Source organism: Anas platyrhynchos, chromosome 6, assembly GCF_047663525.1.
Source record: "Anas platyrhynchos isolate ZD024472 breed Pekin duck chromosome 6, IASCAAS_PekinDuck_T2T, whole genome shotgun sequence".
NCBI classification, from domain to species: domain Eukaryota; kingdom Metazoa; phylum Chordata; class Aves; order Anseriformes; family Anatidae; genus Anas; species Anas platyrhynchos.
Window position 1 is genome coordinate 19,490,274 of NC_092592.1, and position 23,545 is coordinate 19,513,818.

General features: G+C 42.9%; 1 protein-coding gene and 1 long non-coding RNA gene across 5 annotated transcripts in view; one reads left to right on the forward strand and one right to left on the reverse strand.

The window, feature by feature from the left end:
• The window catches only part of NDST2 (N-deacetylase and N-sulfotransferase 2), a 130,139-nt gene that overhangs the window by 802 nt on the left and 105,792 nt on the right, over positions 1 to 23,545 (forward strand). The gene's annotated exons all lie outside the window — the stretch shown is intronic.
• On the reverse strand, positions 11,298 to 16,721 carry LOC140002729 (uncharacterized). The gene is made up of 3 exons (XR_011810019.1): positions 14,848 to 16,721; positions 14,527 to 14,666; positions 11,298 to 13,920 (listed from the first exon to the last, which is right to left on the reverse strand). It is a non-coding gene; the product is annotated as an uncharacterized lncRNA (long non-coding RNA).

A 23,545-nucleotide genomic window follows, 5' to 3' on the forward strand; every position in this document is an offset into this window, starting at 1 on the left:
TAAAACTTTTCCACTGTCAGCAGCTGTGAACATGGATGTATCTCGTAGCGTTATTGTTTGGTACGCTCACTGTTCTCTTTTAAGATTTTTCCTTCTCACCCCAGATTGTTCTTTCTTCTCATTTCTTTCCTTTAGGATTTTCTTTTTCCCTATTGCCCTCTTTGCTGTTACTTCTCCAACATGTTTTCCTATTGCATCTCTCCTTCCTCTATTTTGATATTTTTTCAGCCTATATAAAGGTTTTTTGGCCCTCTGTATGATTTTGACCTATGAATCACTGGAAATCTCAGAGCGCAGTGTAAATGAGCTGCAGAGCTGGGGCACGGAGCAGAACTAGTGGCACATCTGGCCTCATCAGAGCTGTGCTCGGGTCACACAACCCAGTGCTGCTGCTGGGCTCCCGAACCTGGCGTCAGAGCCAGTGCTGCCCCCTGGGGAGGGAGTTCTGGGGCACCGGGAGCACAATGGGGGTACGGTACAGAACAAGCTGAGAATTGCTGTTTTAAGGTTTAGAGTAATACCTGTGAGTGTCTGTCAGTCCAGGAGCACGTACACAGGTATGCCGTGTGTTTTCGGCAGTATCCAGTAGTTGCAGCGATGGTGCTGCCTGCTGCATGGTTTTTGTGTAAGGCACATCTTAGTGTCCTGGTGCCTAATCTTACATCGATTAGCTGGTAAAAATAAAAAGACTGGGGCTGGTTTTATATTAGCATTTCTATGGCTCCTTAAGAAATAAAATGGGGGGAGAGGGGATATCCAAATGCAGATGAGGCCCTGATGTGGCCTGAACCACAGCATATCTCCTCTTACTGTGCCCTGTGTGAGGGGTTTAAATGCCTATCTCTGATCTCTCTGTGGTGTATCTGGAATATGCAGTGGTTCTCAGAGCAGAGCTGCATAGATAAGATAATCTGTTTCATTTTAATTGGCAGAGTTGTTTACACATGATCTCTCACTCGTTTTCCTCTTTTAAAGGAATGCGTATCTGTCCCTGATTACAGCTCAGGTCAAAATCCCTCAGCACTCTCAGCAAATCTCCTCTAATTGGTCTCATTTACCTCTCATAAGGTTGCGCTTAAATTCTCTCTCTTCTCAAATCCTTCTCCCCAGCCCCTAACAAAATTTATTACGGGGTGTTTTGCAGACGAGGGAAGAGCCTCTGGCTGTCAGCAGCCTTTGCAGCACATCACGTTTGCAGCCCAAGGGCCGCCGCAGCGCGGTTTGGGGTGCCAGGCGGCGATGCGGCAGCAGCACACACACAGTCTGTGCCGGGGCCGCTGGGCGCGAGCGCCGCTTCCGTCGCCGCTCCTGGAAATAATTGGGGTGAATGCTCCCGCTTGTTGGCTCCGCTCCTCTAGCCTTTACGTAGGCGCTGCTGAAGCAAGGGTCTCGGAGTTCAATTTTTCCCTTTCTAGCTGTCTTTCCAGTCTCGGTGATTGAGTGTAAATACCGCCGAGTTGCTGCTGCTGTCTGCGAGGACAGGCTTTGAACAGCTCAGAACTGGCAGAAGCCTGGCGCTGGGAGCTTATTTTTAGAAGGCCTGGAGCAACATTAGCTGCCTTTGTAAAACGTGCTGTGATTTTCCCGAGTGCGGTCGCTTTGGTTAATTGAACGTAACATGAAGAGGTGAAGCTCTGCCTTTCATTATGCCTGTGCGGAGGCACTTCACCCCTGGCCTGCGCCAGCCCGGTCTGCAAGCGCAGCACACGCCTGGTCTCAGTGCTGATTCCAGCTCTGGAAATCTCAGAGGCCGTGTTTTCCATGAGCTGTGCCTGTTGCCCTTGTGCTGCTGGTTTTCCCACTCCGCTGACATCAGAGGGGAACGTGAGCGCTGCTGGAGCCGCCCCAGCCCGGCTGCCAGGCCGTGCTGCAGCAGCTCAGGTACTTGTGTGTGGCTGCTCCTGCTCTCCAGCAGCAATCTCCAGCAGAGCTGTGCACAGCTGCCTCTCAAATCCCTCTGAAGGACTGCCTGGAGTGCGTAAACTGGAGCCCTAGCTGTTCTGTCGGCATAGCAGTATTTGAAGGTCTCGGGCCCCGGCAGTTGCTGTTTGGGGATGTTTTTTCAATACAGACCAATATCCAGAAAGGATGTGCTACAGATCGCTAGACTGAATCCATATGTGCCCTATTAAAAATGCAGTAGAAACCTGTAGATGTGCGTGATGAATTAATTTCTACATCAGGAAGATATCTATCCTCCATCACGTTATTGCCAGCTGTAATATTTTTAGTAAGCTAACTGATGGCCCAGCGAAGGGGAGGTGGCTGATAATATTGTGAAACGCAGCCCGGGCCTTCTCAAAATATTTGTGGCTTTTACTGGGTAAGGTCCCAAGATCTGTTTTCACAGAAGCAGGAATTGGTGTTTGCTTGTTTTTGAAAGTGGCACAAACTCCCCAGACGAGAAGAGGGATGGTCACGGCCTGTCTCTATATATAGACTGAGCCTGCTTTGGATTTCGTTTAGTAAAATGGACAGCACGAAATAAATCAGAACAGCTTCACGCAGCACTTGCACATGCACTGACAACACCGAAGGGATGTTCAGAAATACCTGTCCCTTAACTGCGTTTGTAGCTGCGTGTAACCAACACTGTCCTTCCTGCTGGCGTTGCAACCACAAAATATTGCCAGTGTTTGCGCCTGCTCTCAGGCTGAAACATTAATACATAACATAGCCTAAAACACTGCACGCTGCATTTCCGGACGCGGAAAGGAGAAACATGTTTTGTCCTCTCCTTGGTGCATGGGGCGTGGGCAGATCCTACTGCCGGTCCCAAGCCGTGTGCGTCACCCCGCAGTTACCATCTCCAGTGCCTGGGGCAGTGCTTTGTGTGCGGGGTGGAAGAGAGGGAGCAGGACCAGAATACAGCCGTACTGCGCCAGGCTGATCTGTTTTCTTCCTGGGCTGCAGTGCAGTGTTCCCATTATCCTGAATTCGCTTTTTCTTCCCTTTTTTTCCCTTTGGAAGTGTCTATGTGTGTGGAAAAGGCTGTGCGGGGCATTCCCTGCAAAGCAAGAGCCAGCAGAGGCTGTTCCTCCCGTCCTACCTCCCTGCTTACAGGAGGAGATGAGGGCTTGCGGGCATCTCCTCAGGGAGGGAGGGTTTCCCCAGGAGGGGAGAGAGTAGGACATGACACTGTGTGTGATAAACGACATGCCAAGGGGTCACGGCCCTCCCCGGGCCTGGGGACCGCTGCTGCTTTTATTTATTGATGTGCAGTTGTCCTCTGTATCCAGCAACCCTCTTGGGAGCCGGGTTGGCATAGATAATGCAAGAAGGAAGGAGGGAAGAGGGACAGCGAGATGACAATTTTATCCCTCCTTCCTTCATCTATTTTTTCTGCAGTTCTAGTCTGCCATCTGGTCTTCCTCCTCTGTTTCCCTGGTCTCACACATCTTTCATTTCTGCACCAGAAACTTCCAAGAAGATGGCTTTCCTCCGAGCAGCTCCTGCTGGGAGGCCTGCATGTCAGCACCGCTAGGTTACCTGGTGGAGCAGCTTGGTTTTCTTTGGTTGTGTTTAGCCTTACGGTTCCGGATGATTCCATTAGCCTAATACTTTATTGGTCTTTCAGCTTGTCTCAAATTAATGCTAATTTGTTTGGCAGTACTTCTGTAGTAAAATCAGAGTTTGCATGTGGAGTTTTGAGCTCCTCATCAGATATTAACTCTTAAATTTTCAATCACTTTGGTATAAATTCTTTAAAGGAAATAGTAGGATGACAGGCCCTAGCTGTGATAATTTCTGAGTAATAGAGATCAATTTAGAAAACACAAAAGTGCAGCTTTGCTTCAGGAAGCTTAGAAGAACCCCAGAAGATCTTGTAAACGTGTATTTTTGTCTTACTAAACAGCTTTGTGTTAGCTCTTGGCCTAACTTGATGCTTTTGAGCACACAGGAAATTTCACATCAGAAAGGGCTTTTAGGACAGCTAATTTAATCATCTCAGGGCTGATGAGGGTTGTAGAGTCATCTGACTGTACATGAAGGTCTACATCTGAGGTGGCCCCATCTGAGCTGGCCGCTGTGTGTTCCTTTTGCATTAGGGCATAGCCCGTTTCATCCTAAAGCAGAAGGTCACCTCTGGGGAGATGGATCACAAAAGAAGTCTTCTTTTGTCTTTCCACTGACTATAATTGAGACTGAGGATGCTTGGTGCAGATGTAGGAAATGTCAGCAGGACAGGCATCTAACAGGAGAGAAGCTGAACACCTCCCAGAGGGACGCTCACTCGCTTCTCATCCTGGGCTCCTTTCAGTGCAGCACTTTTAATGCCTTCACTGACAATTGATATATGTAAATTTGACTCTTCTGAACTCAGCTCTCCTACCTGTCTTCTTTACAGCGCTTTTTCTTTAGTTTTCTTCTTTTTTTGGGGGTATTATTTCTGAGGTGGAGACTCTGTGACACTCACCCGTCATTCTGAAAGCTTTTGCAAATGCCGTGCTCTGCAACTGTTGATCGCCTTTTTGCTCTTAGCTCTGTGGTTAAGTTGTTCAGCGGTCAGGGTCCCCCTCCAGCTGGTGACCAGGACCTTACTGTGGTCCTGGCCAGCCGTGTCTGTTCTAGAGAAACCACACCAGGTCACAAGCAGGTCTGTGTTCGACACAGGATCTGAACAGTTGAGGTTATGCTTGGCTCTGGGAGCAAGCTGAATGTCAAAATGACCTGTAATGTCCTATGTGGCTTTTTTCAGCAAAGAGGCAGGCTTCTCTCCTGCCCTACTTTGCACTGTTGGAAGTTTTATTTATCAACAAACGATGAGTTCAGGGTTGGGACGGACCAGAACGGTGGCACGTTGTTTCTAGGTCACTGCTCGAGAGGCATAAAATAATTTCACAGTGAGCTGAATACCACTTAATATTTCATGGCCCAAGGTGAATGAGGAGCCCAGTAAGACTGGGAACACAGTGCGAGCTGATAAAAGGCAGAAATTGTCAGTGGAGAAAAGGCTGATGCCTTGGCTGACTCCTTAAAGCGTCGTCCTCTTCCACCTGTCATTGCCCATGTCTGGCTTGTGCTTCTCTTCCGGGGATCATCTGCGCGGCCGTCTGCTCTGAGCCTAGGGACATCTTGGAAGTGGCATCGTGCCAGCTGAGGAGGTGGGGAACTGGAATCGGCAGCACGCTCCTGCCACTGAACCCCCTGCCCTTCCAGTTAGTGCAGGCTGGGAGATACAAGAAGAGCAGGCAGAAACTAACGAAGGCAGTGCATCGATCAGCACTGAACGAACCGCCTTGTGAGAGGACTGCTGGAGCTCCCTGTCTCTCAGCTTTTGAACCCCCTTTCAGGAGAACCATATCGAACCTGTCTTTTCAGTAGCATAAATGGGGTCTTGGGCTAGTCCAAAGGTTGCAAAGAGGCAGATTCATTTCAGCATCGAAGCCTGGCGTAAACTGCTAGTCTCCATGTCTAGCTATTGTCCAGAGCACCTCTGAAACATCAAGCCTTCCCTTCTCCATTTCAGTTACAAATCACATATTTTTAATTTGTTACTTTTCATTTCCTTTTTTTTTTTTTTTTTTTTTCTCCTCTTTAAATGTTCTGGATTCAGTCAGCGATACTTCAGCTCAAACTGCATGTGCTTTACTTTTGGCTGAGTCATAATCATCTTCCTCCTAAGCAGAGATCTGTCACTGTCTCCTGATTTAGTTTTGTCTGCAGGCTTCCATCCATATCCTTTTATGTTCCCGTTTCAGATCTGGCCGCTTGTATCAAAGCGTGGTGTGAACAAGTCTACTTCCCTGAGTCAAGGCTACCACGAAAACGTGCTGCGATGTGTTAGCACCTATGGGTTAGCGTCGTGTGACAGCGTGGGAACAGGGGAGGTTTCCATGGCCCGAGTCCATAGAAAGACAGAGATTTCTGCAGGAAAACTTGCTTTGCCTCGGATGAAATAATGGTGTTTGCCTTCCTAGCATTACTTTTAGATACAGATTCCTCACTAACCACATGTGATGGTACAGTGCCTGTGGTAGAGGGCAGAGCTCAGAGGTGTCTGTGGTGTCTGTGGGCAGGTTAAGGATGAGCTAGTGCTCAGGAATTGTCCTCCTTGCAGCTGGCGTTGTGTATAACATTTTTCTGAGGTTGTTACAGGTAATTCTTTAGCATGTTGTAGAGCTGTTGTGTAATCACCATACTTGCATGTCCCTTGAAGCTTTTTCCCATTGCTAAATGCAAAGAGGGTGAAGATGCCCTTTCAGCACACTCCCCTCTTGGATTACATTCAGGCTGATGCTACTGCTGAGAAAAGCGATCCCATCCTCTGCTGACCCTTCTCAATATTGGCACAAGCACTCAGAAAGCAGGATCAGGAAACTGATGTGGAATTTAAAATAAACAGAACACAACAAGCCTTCTTTTTTCCTATGTTATTGTTCTGTAACGTGTGTGCGTGGGGGGAGTTATTTTTCAGTTCATCAGTTGGAAACCCAGTCAGGCTCAGATGTTTTTGTGATGGCACACTGCAGAGTGCCTCAGGTCCTGGCGGGTTGATGAGGTGTCAGGACTGCTGTCTTTGGAGGAGAGGAGAGGTGCAGTCACCTAAATAAATACATGCCAAATTATCACCTTTAGAGTACAATTTCATGTGGTGTAATCTGAAGGGAGTCTCACACTACTTCTCTTTGCATCAGTCCAGCAAGTCCAGCAAAATTTTAAAATGTCAAATTTATCAAGGTTAGACATTGGTGATAATTAACAGTGGTGCTGAACTCCAAAAGGGTGTCAGGAACACGCAACGTAACAGACGAGCTGCGTGCCCAGCAGACTGTGAGCCAGTAACTACAGCTTCATTGCTTCCTCTTCTTTTCCACTTTTAATTGGGCAGTGAATTTATTTTATCAGTGATTTTCTATGAGGAGGAAGATTGAAGAAATCAAAGCAGTCAGTGTTTCTAGAGGAGACGGAGCCAGAGGAAGAGGGAAGCTGTGCCTTCGATCCAGGTACAGACCAGACCCATGGTCACAGGTTCTGCACTCGGGTTCCTGAATTGTACTCCAGGACCTGTCAGCTTCTCTGATGAGGAATGCTTCGTTATTGTTACATTCCTGTGCGATTTACCAGACATGTTATGTCAGAAAACTAGTTAGGTTTGTGTAGCGTGGTTCTTGGTCTGGGGTTCTTCTTTTCGTGCCTTCTTAAAAAAGAGATGTTTCTGTGTTTTCCTCAGTATCTTAGCACCCCGCCACTGACAGGGTGACCCATGGTACTGTTCTGAACAGATCTTTGAGAACTGAAATTACTGTGTGTGCTCGGGCCCCTTCCCCTTCCTGCAATTATATCTTCCTGAAATGCATCCTGTACAAGGGTGAAGATCAGCCAGAGACAAGGCTGCAAGACAAAGCAGTGGGAGTTGATGCAGTGTCTGTGCTGGAACTGAGGCTTTTTGTGAAAGGGGTGTCTGCAAACCATTTTGTCATACAGTCTATATTCAATAGTTCTAAAAAGAATGAAGTTTAAACAAAATTAAGACAAACACCTCTTCGTAGTAGGTGTAGGGTGTAAACCACAAATGAAAGATTCTTTTTCTCCCCTGTCATCAGGCTTCATCTTCATCTGGAAAAAGCATTTGGTAGGCATGGAGAGCTTGTGCAGTCTTCGTTGGCTGGTGAAGCAGGAACCCCCGTGCTCATACAGCCTCTGTTGTGTCGCTGTTGGGATGACAGAAACTGTTCCTGGGCCTGTGTGAAGTTTCATTGTACGCTGCAGTCAATATCTTTTCTGATAGCCACCTTCCAGTGCAGCTGTGAAACTGCTGATGGAGCTGGGCAAGGGGCTGCAAGGCCTGTGAGCGCAGAGGTCAGACTTCTCTCCATGGCCAGAATAAGAAAAAGGAGCTCACAGCCAAGTGAATGGAATGACCCTGTCTGCGCAGACATTAGGGCATAATCTGGCACTCACATCTCAAGTTTAGATACCCTAGAATTAATTATCCTTAGGTAATATTTTTAGTGCAATTTTGCCATCTAACCTGATTGCACCTGACTGGAAGGAACAGAAGGAAGCAGCAAGAAATGCCTTGTTTCATGGGAAGCTATGGGAACAGACTGGGTACTGCGGTGGGCGACATCTATTCTGTGAGTGCAAGGAGCCTTCCCATTCCTTCCTTTTCCTGGGCTGGATGCACTGAAACTGCAGAAATAGAGATCAGTGGGGAGTATGAGAAAAAAAGTGGGCTCTTAGTTAGTACCGATCTGGATCTCGCTCTGAGTGGGTAATGCTCCTGCCCAGAGCAAAAAGCTCCTTGTTCTGTCACTGCACCCAGGAGCATCTTAAACAGTGATGAGAAAATGTCACCTAAAAACACTTACGAATGTATGTTAATTGTTTTAATTTTTGGAAATGACAATTCTGGGAACCAGTACATGACAGCCATGAGTGAAGTAATTCCCCCTCTGTTGTGGTTGCTCGAGTATGGTCTCTCTCCTAGGGAACAAGTCATACTGTGCATTTTTTTGGCTTGGCAAACTTCCTGCCCAAGGTCAGTGTTCCCATTACACTGGTAGCACAGCATCATGGTGCTTTAAATGTACTAACTGCAGAGGTTATAAATGACTACTGATTTTTGAATGCTGCAATATTTAAGTATTCAGCTTGGAGCATTTTATTAAAGGGGCCTCATTACCCAGAACAAGCGCCAAGTGCTTTAAAAATTCTGTGCCTGTTTAATGTAGCTCATATTGGGCATAGCTAATCACTACTGAGACATAAAACCTTTAGTGCATCTGGGAGCACGTAGCTGCGAGGCTGGGCAGAGGAATCCCCTTTCTCCTTCCTCTTCAATAAAAGCTCTTTCTCGACACAGAGGTCCAATTGCTGCTGTTCCTTGTACAGTGTGCGGGGCATGGCAATATGTGGGCAGCGAACTAATGCAAAGTACTCTCCTGTCTAGTGTTTCATTGTTCGTTCTGCCTGAGGCTTTGCAACCTTGGCCTTTTTTAGTTAAAGTCTTTAAACAATGGATTATCTGTTTTCACAGGCTTTAGAGGATTTGCAATAGCAGTTACCCTTAGGCATTTGGCTCAAGATTACAGCAATAAATAGGTTCACCAGAGCCCCCCCAGCCCTTCCAAGAGCCAGACGCTCATAAGATTTGCCCCTGCCATATTTATCTACTTCTAAGTCCAGTGAAGTGTGTCAACCTCTTACCAATTTGAGATAAACCCTGTTCTTTCTGACCATTTGCACTCGGATGGTTTGTGAGAAAAGGAGGATGTGTGTGGTAAGGTTGAGAGCACCCTTGTTCTGCTCACAGGACCCTCAGCCTTGCTGGTATGTTGGCTTTACTACATTACCAATATGGATTTTCCCGGAGATCAGAGACCTGTTTTGAAAGTCAGCTTTGCTTTTTTTCCCCAGTGCCCAGCAATCTGAACACTTCATATGGCTTTAAAGTGTTCACATTGGAATGTAACTTCAGTCAATATTGGTATTTCTGATCTTTGTGTGTCAGCTGCTATTTTCCTGAAAGAAGGTGCTGGGAATGTAAGGCCCCACAGCCGAGATTACAAACCAGTTGCCACCCAGTCGTGATATCTGACGTGGCAATTTCTGCAAGAGTACTTCCTGATTGCTTTGTTTAAACAGGGAATGTAATGTTTTCTCCTGTTACTATGAGATCTAAAGTAGTTTACAGTTATCAGACATTCGGCTGTGTTGCTTTGGAGAAAGATGTCAGCTGTCAGGAGGAGACCCAAAAGTCAGTTCTAATAAAAAGCTACATTTTCTATAGCAGCTTATTTCTGGTTAGAAGAGCTGTTCATTGTATGACTTTGCATGGGCTGTGCTTTGCACAATGGGACTTGCTTTCTTCTAAAGAGCAGTTTCATCTCGGGAAAGTTCATTGCACAGAGAGATCTGTGACGTCCGTACATCCGAGGGCCTGTGAAGATTTCCACCCCAACAGATTCTATTGATTTTTCGGCAAATGCTATTTCTCAGCCTTCTGAGCTGTTCTTATCACACCACATCGTGCTGCTCATCACAATTAAACAGCATGTGCCGTTTGGCCACTGGCTTTATCAAAAGACCCTCCCATTGCATGTACACAAATTGGAAAAGGGAGATAATTCAATTCTCTTTAGAAAGTTTTTTTTTACTTGCTTCGTTTTTTTTCTTCCTGTCAGTGACTAACGATAAGCATTTACCAAATCACACTATGTTTTCAAAGTATATAATACACGTTACCTTTGTCTTGGAAAACGTTGGGTTTACTTTTCAGCAAGAGATAAAAGCATTTAAAGTATTTATAAATAGAGTCAGGTCAACTTCAGCACTTTGCCACGTAAATTTTCATCAGAAGATAGTGGAAGAATTGAGTCTTTTTTTGCGGCTAATACTTAAAATGATAGCAGCATTTTCTGCTGCAGCTTTACTCTTTCACAATACACTTCAATTCTCCTTCCAGGGGAAAAGTATTCTCATTTTTATTTTTAGTAGGTGGTTAAGTGATAAGAGAATTGGTAACTTAACTAAGGAGCATAGCAAGTTTGTGGCTACACTCTAGAGAACCTTAAGGCTGCTGCTTTTTTCACTGGTTTGGAGAGGTGGGATAGGGAAATGTATCTGACCTCTCTTGAGTCGGAGGGGAGTCCTCGTTGTTCTCTATAGCTATCTGGAAGGAGGTTGCAGTGAGGAGAGTGTTGGGCTTTTCTCAGGTGATGAGCGACAGGATGCAAGCAACGGCCTCAAGTTGTGCCAGGGTAGGGTTAGATTGGGTATCAGGAAGGATTTCCTCGTGGAAACAGTTGTTATGCTTTGGAACAGGCTGCCCAAGGGGGGTGGTGGAGACCCCATCCGTGGAGGTATTTAAGAGATGTGTGATGTGGCACTTAGGGATGTGGTGGACTTGTGGTGTTAGGTGGATGGTTGGACTTGATGGTCTTAAAGGCCCTTTCCAACCTAAATGATTCCATGAAAATGAGTGTCTGTTACTGTGTTTCTATCAAAATTAATAGAGATGTATATGCATATATGCATATGTAGATGGCACATGCTGAAGGCTTTGCAGAGCTGCTTAGAGACTCTGAAGATCCCACCCACATCAAGCATGCATGACCCTGGGGCTGACCCTGGAATCTCCCGTGAACTGCAGGTCCCTGCCCGGTGGGTATGGCCAGCACCGACTGGAGTTGTCACCAGAACTGAGGCTGTCCTGAACAGAGGTGTAGAGGGGACAGGAGGGAGCATCTGTACCGGAGCATCCCAGGGTTGTGCACCAGAATGTGACAGTGTTCAGACCGAACCGTGAAGATCCTTACGGTAGATGGAAACTGAAGCTGCAAGGTGAGGAAACTAGAGAGTATGGGTGTTGGAAAAAAATGCCTGTTTCTAGGAAATGAATGGGATTCAAAGAAACAGTGGACATGCTGAGTTGCTAGTACGGTTTGTGTGCTAATGAAATGGAAAATACTGCATTAAGGGGGTACTGCATCTCCCAGCTTGTGTTGCCAGGGAGAGAAAATCAGACGGAGAATTAATGGGTGACCAGCAAGGGTGGGCACACATGGTATGAGGAACGTAAGAAGGTTGGATTATAACAGATTAGATGGGAGAGACAGGCTTTGGAGAAGAAAAGAAAATGATATAACTAAGAGAGATAAAAACCAGAAGATACGAAGGTTTGTAGTACCTTCTTGTGCTTTAGAGTGGAATCCAGGTCTCTGAATCTGAAGACTTTGCTATAAGAAAATACCTAAAACCTTCTGGCAATGCTTTTCCCTTTCTGTATTTCTTCTATACCGAGAACTACCACTTAGAGTTGTTATAATTTATGGTTGGCTCAAGGATGCCTCTGTGTCAGAGCAGACACTGACAGCACTGCCTGTATCAGTGTGGTGATTATGTAATGGAACTCCTCCTTTAGGATAATGTTCAACGTAGAGGTTGGAGACAGGAGGAGGGACTCATGCGGAGATGTGTACATGCGTGTGTTGTACACCATCACATTCAGGTGCTTCGAGAGTTGTAAAGACAAGCACTGGAAGGATGGAACGTATCAGAATTAATTTTGCCTGTGCAACCTTGATGCATCACCCTTACAAAGAACAATTTTGGACTTACGTGGTTCATGAAGATACAGGGGAAAAAATTCATTTTCCAAAACTTGTTCTTACCATCTATACATGTTTTACTGTACTTACTGTGAGCAAGAAAACATGCTACAGATCAAAGATTTTAATTTACTGGTATTAGTTGAATTTTTGGAACCCAACAATGTGTGTTAAGCTGGCATTGTTTGTGTATTAATTCTTCTTGGTGGTGTTTCAAGAGTGGTATGTGCAATTCACAGCCTTAAAGTACTGGATCTTGGGAGCTCAGCTTGCTGTGTTTGCAAGGATTGTTTTCCCTGTCTTTGGGGAGTGAGTTGCAAAAAAGTCCTACCTTGAATTGTTTCCTGTGTTTTGTCATTTGGTCTTCTCTTCTGTGATAGTAACGTTAGTGTTTTGGCCTAAATGATGGCAAAGCTTTGCTAGGATACAGGGAGCAAAAAACATAAATCTAAGTGCTTTTAAGGAAAAAGGAAGTGGAGAGATTGAGGGTGGGAGGTCCTGTGAAATAGCTTAATATACGACTTGTGAGTCAGTAATTTCCTCTTTCCTTTTGCAGTTTTCTTGTCCAGATGGGGTATTTTCTTTTCCCTCCTCAAGCCAGCTTTTTTTTTTTAAAGGGAAAAAAAAATGCAAAAATAGTGTGCAGTGGCACAGGTGTTTTTCAGGCCATAAAACGGACAGGAAGAGCAAAGAGACAGGAATCCTCTGCTGGAGCAGCAGACCACGAAGCTCATGGCATAAATGCTGCTCAGATCCCCCTCCTGCTTACCTAGACAACCCAAAACGCTGCCCACCTTGAGCTGGCCAGTGAAGAAGTGTGCCTCTTTAGAACATACTCTGCCGTAATAGCTGACATGCGAAGTCTTTAGACAGGACAAGTTACTGTGAATGATTGTAAAGAAATCCTTTTAGATTCAAGACTGAAACAACAATTCAGAGAGGTCTGACTCCCTTTTCATCTCAGTGGCATATTGCCACAGAATGTTTTCAGCAGTTACACTTTTTCAAGTAACTTTTAATTATGAGGAAAAAAAATCCCACATTTTCTATTATTGTTTTCTACATCGAAGATTTCATGTTATTTTCCCAGGAGGATTGCTCCTTTTCTTTAGATTTATATTGGTAGTGATTTAAATTTGGGGGCTCTTACTGGAGCTGCTGTGTTTTCTGCAGACCTGTTACATTAGCCCTACTTGCATTGAACTAGCTGATGTAGCTCAGCAGCCCTGTGATCTGGTGCTTTTTTCTGAATCAGTTTCAAACAAGGATCTCCTGTGTTTCATTAGGCACTATAATTAAAGCAGACCAATTTTTCCATATTACTTAGTTCAAATCCGTGTCTTCACTTAGGAGAGACCAAAGAGATTAACAGTTCACTTGGTCACTTAGTCTTTGCTAAAACAAATGCTTTGCCTCTGCTCTGTTACAAAGCCACCTTTTTGGAAGACCACTGTTGGCAACCTGCATGCAGTATTTAGGATGTCCGCTTTTCCTGTAATGATGTGGCAATTCATTTTACGTCATGCTACGAGTTTTGTTTGGTATTTAAATGCTATTCTGGTTTATTTAGCTCTAGGAAATGTCTACTCTGGAAGGGAAGAGGCAGCCATTGCATCCAGAAGCTTACTACTTGGAGTAGGCAGCATACAGATGTAACGAGAAGTGGGGCACAGCAAATGTCGGCGAGGCTGCCTGGTGACCAGTGGCTTGCTGTGCCTTTCCAGCTCTGTGGGCTGTGCAAATATGTTTTTGAGCCTCCTGTCTTTTTAAGCAGGGTAGAAGGAAGGCTGGTGAGCTGGCTGCGGGATGTGGCTTCAAATCTTCTGGAGCAGAAGGTCGGGATGGGAGACAGGCACAGATTTTTCTGGTGGATTAAAAAAAAACAAAAACACACACAACAAAAAACAAACAGGAAGTGAGTCATGTTCCACTGCCTCTGTTAGCAGCACTGAAAGGAAAAAGCTGATGGATACATGGTTTCCATATTAAATAACAAACACAATAGGTAGGAAAAGGTGTTGAGGGTTGGAAGCAAAATTTAGGCAGCACTGGGAAAATTGAAGAAGGACTGTTTGAATGTTTTAAAAAGAAACTTATAGGAGATGTTGATTTGTAATTGACCTTTTCATTTTGCACCCAGCATTGGATTCAGCTATTTTTAAGCTCTAGATAGTTTGACTGTGCCAAAAGTTATTTTTCAGGATCAAACAGAAAAATGGCATTTGCTGGAGGCCTTTTTGTAAGGTGTTCTGCCTTTTATCTCATCTGCATAGCATGCATCAATGGGAGGTGCCTGCTGTGTCTGTTCCTCCCCCTTGACTCCTTAATTAGCAAGTAACTATTTTTAGTTATTTGTCAGTACTATTTCAGAGAGGTAAAAACAGGTGGGTTGAGAAGAACGCAGATTACGCTTTGTAGATAGTTAAACTGAATTCTCATCAATAAGAGGAGAGAAATAGGAAAACAGTACCTTATGTGCAGCGCAGGTCTTGTCCTTTCTTAGTACTTGTGGGTGGATCCCACGCTGTTGCCTTTTTTTTCACAGGGCCTGCTAAAACCTTGGTTTTCCAAGTAGGCGTCACTGCATCGTGTCACAGATTTACTGGGAGCCTGTGTGCAGTGGAAGGGGTAGCTGTAGCTGCAGTGTTTGTACCTCTGCTACTTCAGAGGGGGAATAAAGGGTTGGGAAAGTGGGACCATCTTCAGTTACAGCCTGTATTGAAAAGGAGGAACTCAGCAAATACCCATCATATTTAACATCTTAGCATTAGGTAAACACTGTAAAACTCACCAAAATGCTGAGTGTTTCACTGATGTTTTGATATATGACCAATCCAAGTGTCTTCGGCTCATTCAGATTGAGTGCTTTTGGCCACAGCCCCTGGGTAATGTGCCAGAAGACCTTTTTTTAATATGTCCTGACAAAATGATGTCATTGATATTTGGTTGTTGCCAGCATCGAATGACTCAAAACCATTGCATGAGCTTCTGCCATTTCAGACACAGTGGTGATCTCATCGTCAGGCCTATCGGAGATATCCTTCAGTTTAATACTGTAACAACTGTTGAATCATCCAGAATTGTTCTAATAAATGGAGAGATTACTTGACGCAAGTGAAGCCCTTACTTCTAATGTCAGGGAAATAATACTAGATCTTCTTAGAGTATGTAGATTTCTGTGTTTTCTAGTTGTCAATACAATAAAAAATAAAATGAAATAAGAGTACCTCTGAAGATGGATAGCAGAATATTTAATCTATTTCAGGGCCACCTGTAATTGGAAGAGATGAATTACTGGCTATGCGAGGCTTCTTAATTGGCGAGAGGGTCATGCATTTCCTATCAAGGTTTTCAGATGATAGAGGGGAAGTCAGCAAGCACACTGACAGGGGTTTTGGCTTTAGCTTTGTTGGTAGTTCTGGCCAGGTCAGGACATAAAACACTCATGTCTGTGATAGGTATAAGGAAATTACTTGCTTAGCCCACACTAACAATTTGGGGTGGATGAAGAAATATCGGAACCTATAAGAGGGTTTTCAGTGTATTTCTTTCTTTCTGTCAGTCAGCTAAGTAACCTCTTCCAGTATTTTTTAGGCATTTTTGCCTGTTTTTTATATCTACATTTTTTATATATGCTGCTTTTTTAATTCTGTAAAACAACTTCATGAAAGCATTGGCTTCTGCAAGCTTCACATCCTGCATTTAGGAATGAGATTTGATGGCAAGTTCAGATGAGCAGTACCCCAGTAAAGGGCTGATTCCCATGGCTGTTCCAGCTGTTTCCGCCATCAAGGGAGGAGTGTCTCTCTAGTAAACTGCAGTTCCTGAAAAACAGTTTCTAACTACAAGGTGGTGTATTCAGATCATTACGTTGCTGATAAAATATTAGGCAGAAACATGTTCTGCAGTGCAGGCAGGCTACTTAAAGTAAATGCAGGCTTTTGGTGGGGTTGAGGAATAACGTGGAATGTTCTAGAACCATCCTCAAGAACTGTGACAGAGCAGACCCAGTTACCTGCACCTTGTTCAGACAGATGGTGGCACTTTTTTAACCTGCTCTCCAATCATGTTCTTTTTAAACAAAATCCAGTGTTATCTCATTTTGTACTAAAATTTATTTGCCGATTTGTTTGTCTGAACCCTTTGTCCTTGTTCAGGAAGTGAAGAGGGGCCAGAGGCCTGTGCCGTGGCCTGCACTCTGCCCTCACTTCACGAGTGTGCATCGTGCGAGGGCAGCTGTGCTGCGTGGTGCTGCTGGTGTGTAGACCCAAATGTAGAGATAATTTCAAAATAATCGGTATCTCTCTATCTCCTCCCAATGATCAGGTGTGTCTAGCTCTGTGCATTTTGTTGTTGAGGTGACAGATACTGGCCTCTGTGACAGGTGTGGTCGGCCTGTGGTGTCACAGCTTATAAATAGCTCTACAAAACAAAGGTGTACTCCGGGTTAGGGCTGAGCTGTGTGCTGGAATTATGCCTGTGGGACAGGGCTGGTGTGGTAAGGGATGCTGGCCAGGAGCTGAGGGGCACTGGGGGCGATTTGTGATGCCGGGACTGGAAGAGGAGAGGTTGTCCTAGATCAGCGTCATGCGTTGGCTTGCTGAGGAGGGAATGGGGGAGAAGAAAAGGAAGTTAGTGCACTGTAGCCAGTATCTTCTTTTTTTCTCATCAGTAAGTTCAGTCAGTGCATATTAATTAATTAACGAATAAGGTAATTTTTGCTACCTCCTTGGCTTGTATTATCTCAAAGTCTCAGTATATGGCACGTTAGATTTTTGCATATGTGCTGTTGGATGAATACAGTGCAAGCTAAGGGAAGAGAAGCCTTTTCACAAACCTGTCTGAATAGAATATATTCAGAAACCAAAGGCACCTTTGTGTAGCCATTGTGACTTGAGAATGATGGTTTACTTTGTAATGTACTGGAGAGAAATAATTCTACTGAAGAGTTCCTATTTCTTTATAGAAACATAATATTCTGCCCTCTTTTAGCATATGGCCTTTGTATACTGTGCTTTATTACCATCTATCTACTCTCATCCCTCCATTTCCCTTCTTATTCTGTCCTTTGTCCTCAAAGCTAAAAATAAAATTTATTTAATATTTATAAAACCAGCAATTCTGGTACTGGAGAAGAAATTTGTGGTTGGAATTGTTTCATCCAAGCTGAAATTTTGCCTGCAATTTATTGTGTGCTGTAGTTGAAAGGATATTGGCTGTGTGTTAGTGCATATGTGGCTGGAAAGGATATGTGGAAGTGAGAGGCAGAAGCTGATATTTTCTTTCCCTGTGTTTTTTAAGACAGAAACTAAATATAGTGAGTGTTAAACAGATGGCTATGTTGTCTTGTAATAAATATTTGAAGAAAATTAAATTATGTCCTGCCTGTTTGCTGACGACAGTTTCAGCCCCCATAGTAACAGCAGTAATAATAATAGGAGGATTTACAGTGTATTTATTTTTTAATTCTCAAAGTGAGGTACCTAGGAAGGTCATGTAAGGAGATTTTTTTTAATGTGGGAAAGATCAAGTGATACGCTTGAGGTCATCCAGCATGTCAGCGAGTCTCTTGAAAGAGAATGCAGGTCCTCTTGACTTCCAGACAATGTTTCCATTTTAAACCGTGCTGACTTGCAAAATACTTATTTGAGCATTTCCTTCAGAACTTCATTGTTTGACTTTTTTTTCTTAATTTCCACCTCATTTTTTGTAAATGTTAACTCAGAGGTGATAATAAAAAATAGACGTACGTTCCTGTCCTGTGTACTTGAGCAACAGGCTTGCTATGAAAGCCTACACTGAACGCCCTCCTGGAGTTTTGTTGTGAAGAAGAAAAGGTGGTGGATGCCAGAGAGATGATGAAGACTCAGCTGAAATGAGAGATTTTATTTATACAGCTGAGGTTCATCTTGTGATATTAATAGAGTACAGGCATTTCTTTTAGATAGATGGGGTGGATTTTGTATTTAGCTGAGGTCAGTGTACTACTCTTTCCAACACGAGCCAGCAAATCCTGTTGCCATTTAGCTGTTCACATACATTACCTTATCTTTACTGGGAGGACTCTTCTATTTTCTTCTGTAAGGCTTTCTGATGTTGCTAGATCAAAAGCTCTATGTGAGAGATAAAGGATGAAAGTGAGGACTGTAATATATCACTCAAAGGCGAGAAAATTTGACAGTGAAATGGATCCACGGCAACAGAGAAGTTAATCTGTCCCCTAGTCTATCCTCTTTTCTCAGGAGTCTGCAGAGGCGGTACAAAAGCAAGTTGTGGAGTTTGTGTTCCAGTAACCCATTTCACACCGACTTTCAGTGAGGTTTCTCTGTTCAATGACTGGAAGTTGTTGTTTCACATGGCGTAGAGTGGAGTTGGTGCGTATCACATGACCATTTATGCAATGGGAGTAGTTTGCTTGCTTTATTGTATTAGGGTGTGTAATTGGGAATGTGACTGGCTTTTTTTTCTTTTCTTTTTTTTTTTTTCCCCTGTTGGTAGGGAGAGAGCAAGACCTGGGATTCTTCAGTGCCTCTGTAAAAATTTGTCATCTGTCCCAGCTTAAAGATATATTAATAGCATCCTGATCTTTTATATGCATGGTTGGTCCTGTTGCTTGGATACTAACATAAAGTGATTAGAAATCATTAATGTAAAAGGAACAAAATAGGTCATAAAAGTACCCTGTTAGGCGTGCTTTGCCCACCATGCACATCAGTACTTGGTTCTTTTGTTTGCTTGTTGCAGGTTGTGCTTTGTGGTAATGCTGCACAAGGCTTTTTACTAAACTGCAAGAATAATGCCCATGATATTTTCTGCCAGCTTTTGGGATTCTTTTGCGGATTCTTCCCAATTCTTTGAAATACATCCATATCCATTTTTCTCACATTATTTATACCCTTCCCAAATACGTTACCTTGTCTGTGTGTCTGATCAAAAGCTGTCTTGTCTTTTTAACTTCTTTCAATATGCAATTGTGGTTTTAGTTTCAATGCACTTTATTACTCTTTGTGGCAAATACATAACCACTTTGTCACATAAAGGAGTGTTAAACATCTCTACAAAAGTCCCTTGTTTTTTAACATCTCCCTGGGGTCTTGTAATGCATTTGTTAGGGCTCTGAAGAGATGTCACTTTCTAACCTCGTTTCTGGTTCAGCTATTCTCTTTTCCATCATTTCATAGAGTGTTTCTGATTTTCTTCATGAAAATATATGCTCAGTTACCTCTTTTTCCATGCTTTTTTCAAGCGTGGAAGAAAATATCTGACAGTTTTAGTGATTTTTTTTTCAGTTAATCCTCTGTTTCTTAAAGTTTATTCACATGTAGAGGTGCTGTACTTTATTCCAAATGTGATTCCCCTCTTCCACCCGAACTGTTCTAGTAGCACTCCATGATACTTTTGATTTAAGGATCCAGTATCTAAAACAGTTTTTTAGTTTTCCTTACTTAACCAATCGCTAGCAGTTAGACTGCAGTAACTGAGTTCCGAATTTGTTTAAGTTATGGAATAAATCATTTGCTTAAACTGTATCTTTGTAGGCCTCTTGTATGAACTGACAAAGAAGGAAGAAGGAAAGCAGTGATGCAGGTTTCCTAAATTCACGATGGTAAAGAATGAATTCATGGATTTCAGGCATGTGGAAGTATTGCTTGCTCTTGGAGAATTGTAATGTGCTGTTTAGCACCAGTATTACTGTGAATGAGTGTTAAGTGTAGACATCTTACATCAGTATGATTTGGTGATTAGGGAAAGGAATGTAGAAGGATTGTTTTGTGCTTAATATGCTGTAGCTGGGATTAGAAAATTTGACGTGGGTCCCTCGTTCTGCTTTTCACGTTAGCTTTGGTAATTTATTTCATTGCTGCTTTAGTTCTGTTCTTTTCAACTAGGATAAGACTTATGTTCTAATGTGTTGTCTCTGTTTCTTTAGAAAAACATGTGGGACAGGGACTGTCTTCTGTTTGGTATACAGAAATCAGATTATATACACAGATACGGATGTGTGCCTGTGTATGTGTTTGGATAGATTTCATAATATATAGCAATCCTAATCTTGTCTGAAGCTTCTTGCTGTGTGCTGTAATATAAATAGCAATGAGAATATAGCTGAAACAAAAATGATACGATACTTTCTCAACAATCTGGTCATGAAATACAACTTCTTGTTTTAACTGTAGGTGGTGTTTTTAGGTCTTGGCATAAATACCGTATGATGGCTTTCTGAATTCATAGGTCAGTGATCAAATATATACAAGAAAAATTTATATCCATCATTTCATAACTTTATTTCTTTGATATCATAATTCTTATTGCTATACAACCCAATCTCCTTTGTGCCTTATTTTGCATCACAAAATGCACTTAGGAGAAACAGAGAAACGGATAGGATGAGAATGTCACACCCAGGCAGAGCAGTGATATATGTACGATACAGTGTTCTGTTTCCAGTGGTGCCTGATGGTCAATTGTTTTGGGGGAAGTGCTAACATCTCCATTATGGACAATTATGTCATTAGGTGTGAGAGTTTCAGAAACACTTCAGAGATTTAAGCACATACGTCCTGCTGAACAGCAAGGAGACTATAAAAAAAACAAGCACAACAAAATGGTGTAAATGCCTGTCTCCTTTGTGTCTGAAACTAAATTTATTTATGTTTTCATATGTTTTACTAGCTCTTAAAAAAATATTGCTCTGATAATGGTTTACATAGATATGCATGGCTGCTTCTTCTCTAATTCTGCCCTTCCATTTTAAATAACTTAACTTTTGATTTTACTGTGTGTTGTTATCGCTTAAAGTAAACAACTTGTTTAATCAAGATTTATTAGCTGCACAAATACTGAACAGAGAAGGCTAGCTAGCTAAGTTAGCAGGCTTGTGGAAAAGAAGCAGGTGGTGTAGAAGATCATACCTTGTACATGAGTCAACAATGCAAATAATGCATGTGAAGGAGCCCAGCGTTTGAGACACGTAATCTTTCTCTCTAGCGTGAACTGGTAAGATGTCAGCTGGAATGCTGCAGACGGATTTGCACACCATACTTAGGAAAGATCAGGACCAACTGGAAATAGCTCATGAGAAAGCAATTGCAATGAAAAGCTGACCTACAAGAAAAGAAAGAAAGAGACAGGATTGTTCAGGCTGGAGAAGGTAAATTAGTTTAAAAACTTTAAAGTGTGCTGCAAAGAGAAGAAGAACGGTTTTTCCTCTGTGTTCACACAGAGTAAGACCAGATGTGAAGGGCTTAAATTGCAGAATTTAGAGTAGACTTTAGGAAAAGCTTTCCAGCAGTGCAAGTAGTTAAGAAGTAGACTGGATTGACTAGGGACCTCCTGAAGTTCTGCTTTGGAAGACTTTAGCAGAGATAAAAGGCGCATGTGTCAGGAATGCTTTAGTTGTCACTGATCCTACCAGAAAGAATTTCCTTCCAAGCCTGTTCTGTGTGATTTTAAGCGTACCAAAATTGTTTCTGTAGTGTTCCTTGGTTTTAAGCATATTCTTTGCCCTTATCATTTTCTTGAGGATTTCTCTCTCTGCTAAATACATTTTCAGCCACGGTGGACTGAAACACATTGAAGGTGGAAGCATGTTAAGAAAGTTTATGTTAAAGAATGCTACTATAGATAATGTCAATATATTTTTTTAAATGTCTTGTTTACTTTTTTTTTTTTTTTTTCCATACTGACCAAATGACTGATGTGACATAAATTCTTAGAGGCTTACTAGAGGTAATTCAGAGCTCATAATCAGAAGACCTCTCTCTTTTTTTTTTTTTTTTTTTTTTTTATTTCCTTCTCATGCGCTTCGTTGCTCTGGGTGCGAAGTGCCCAAGGGCTCTCTCTGTGTTAGAATCTTCTGTGCGTTTAAAACATACACTGAAAGTTGTATTCCGTTGAAATTTTATGTTTGCTTCCTCTTGCAAATATTTAATAACAAACCAAGAAAATCGATGCTAATCTTTGAGAGCTCCCCAAATACCCTTCTTCCACGCTCAAAACTCATCGGTGATTCTCGTTTTGTTTCTTTTTGCCAGCTTCCCGCTTGTGACAGTACTTTGTTCTCCTTGCCTGCACAGTGACTTGAGTAGCCCTTTGTGAAGGACTTCACAAAATCTTTTGAGAAGGTTCCAATAAACAATGTGTTCTTGTATGCCTTTGCTCCACAGGTTTTTTTTTTTCCTAATCCTTGAAAGAATTCAGCTCCTTAACAGATCTACCTTGTGTTCAATTCATCTTGTCCCTGCATCCATGCTAAAATCTTCAGTGTTCACGTGCTCCAAGTGATTCGTCTTCCCTTTGTTCTTGAAAAGCCCTGGGGTTTTTGCAGGCTTCCCAATTTACAGTCTTTCAGTTTTATGTTCCTGTACCGAGGTGTTGCTGACAAATGGAAATACAAGGCCCATATACAGTGGGCATTTTTCATTGGCATGGCTTCATGCACAGTCCCACTTTACTCCAGCCCCTGCACAGTTGCGTGCATAGTGAGTGCCATTAGAAGCGGGCAGATTCACAATGAATTGAGTCTAAAAATGAAAAGTGACTCGGTCATCACAGCGTATAGCTTCACAGGGCAGTGGTGGCTGGACAAAAGCAGCGTGCGTCTGGTTAATGTGTGGGAAAGGAAGGGGAAGGAAGATAAATGCCTTGTTTTGACAGTGCTGTTGGTTTAACTGTGTATCATACATAGCTTAAGATATGTCGGATTGTCTGGTTTGGTCTTGTCTTATTAAATTAGATAAGTTAAGCTGAGAGTAGGAAATTCTCAACAGGGAATCGCAGAAATGTAAACACATTACCAGCAGCACTGAAAATCATGGTTAGCCACGTGGAGACCCTGTCTTACTGTAGCTTACTGAGAAATGTATGTTTTTTAGAACGTTATTGCAGGCTTTTTTTTTTTCCTAACTTCTGATGCTGAGTTGGAAGTGAATCAAATGCAGGTGAAGAAAGGACACAACAACCAAGCACTAGAGATGTTAAAAATAGGGAAGGAGTATAAAAATCAGGTATTTTTCTTTTGTAGGGAGCTAATGGAGAGAATACAGTCAAAAATGTTAACCTGAAGTCTGTTTTGGGGGAGACTGAAGCTAGAAAAACACTAGTGTGCTTTGGGGTGGGTGGCTGTGCAGCAGATAAGTCAGTTTGCAGATGCATTGTGACAGCAAGCATCAAATTAATATGATTTTGGGTTATACAAATTAAAGAGGAGTTCCCTTCTTTAACAAGTTTGAGAGTTAATTTGCCAAGACTGCAGGCCCCAAAATCTTGTTTCTAGACAGATGTAAACCAATTGAAGAGAGCTGAGGGAAAAATGACAAATGACTGCAGACTGAGGGACTGATGGGCAAATGTGCTTGCCTTGCCTATGTGATAACCAGAAGTGCTGTTATGAGGCGTGATAACAGTCTATGAATGTAGGGAGGCACATGTTTGTCTGATAACAGTCTACGAATATTTGAGAGGCACATACTTGAAAGGTGAATACTAAT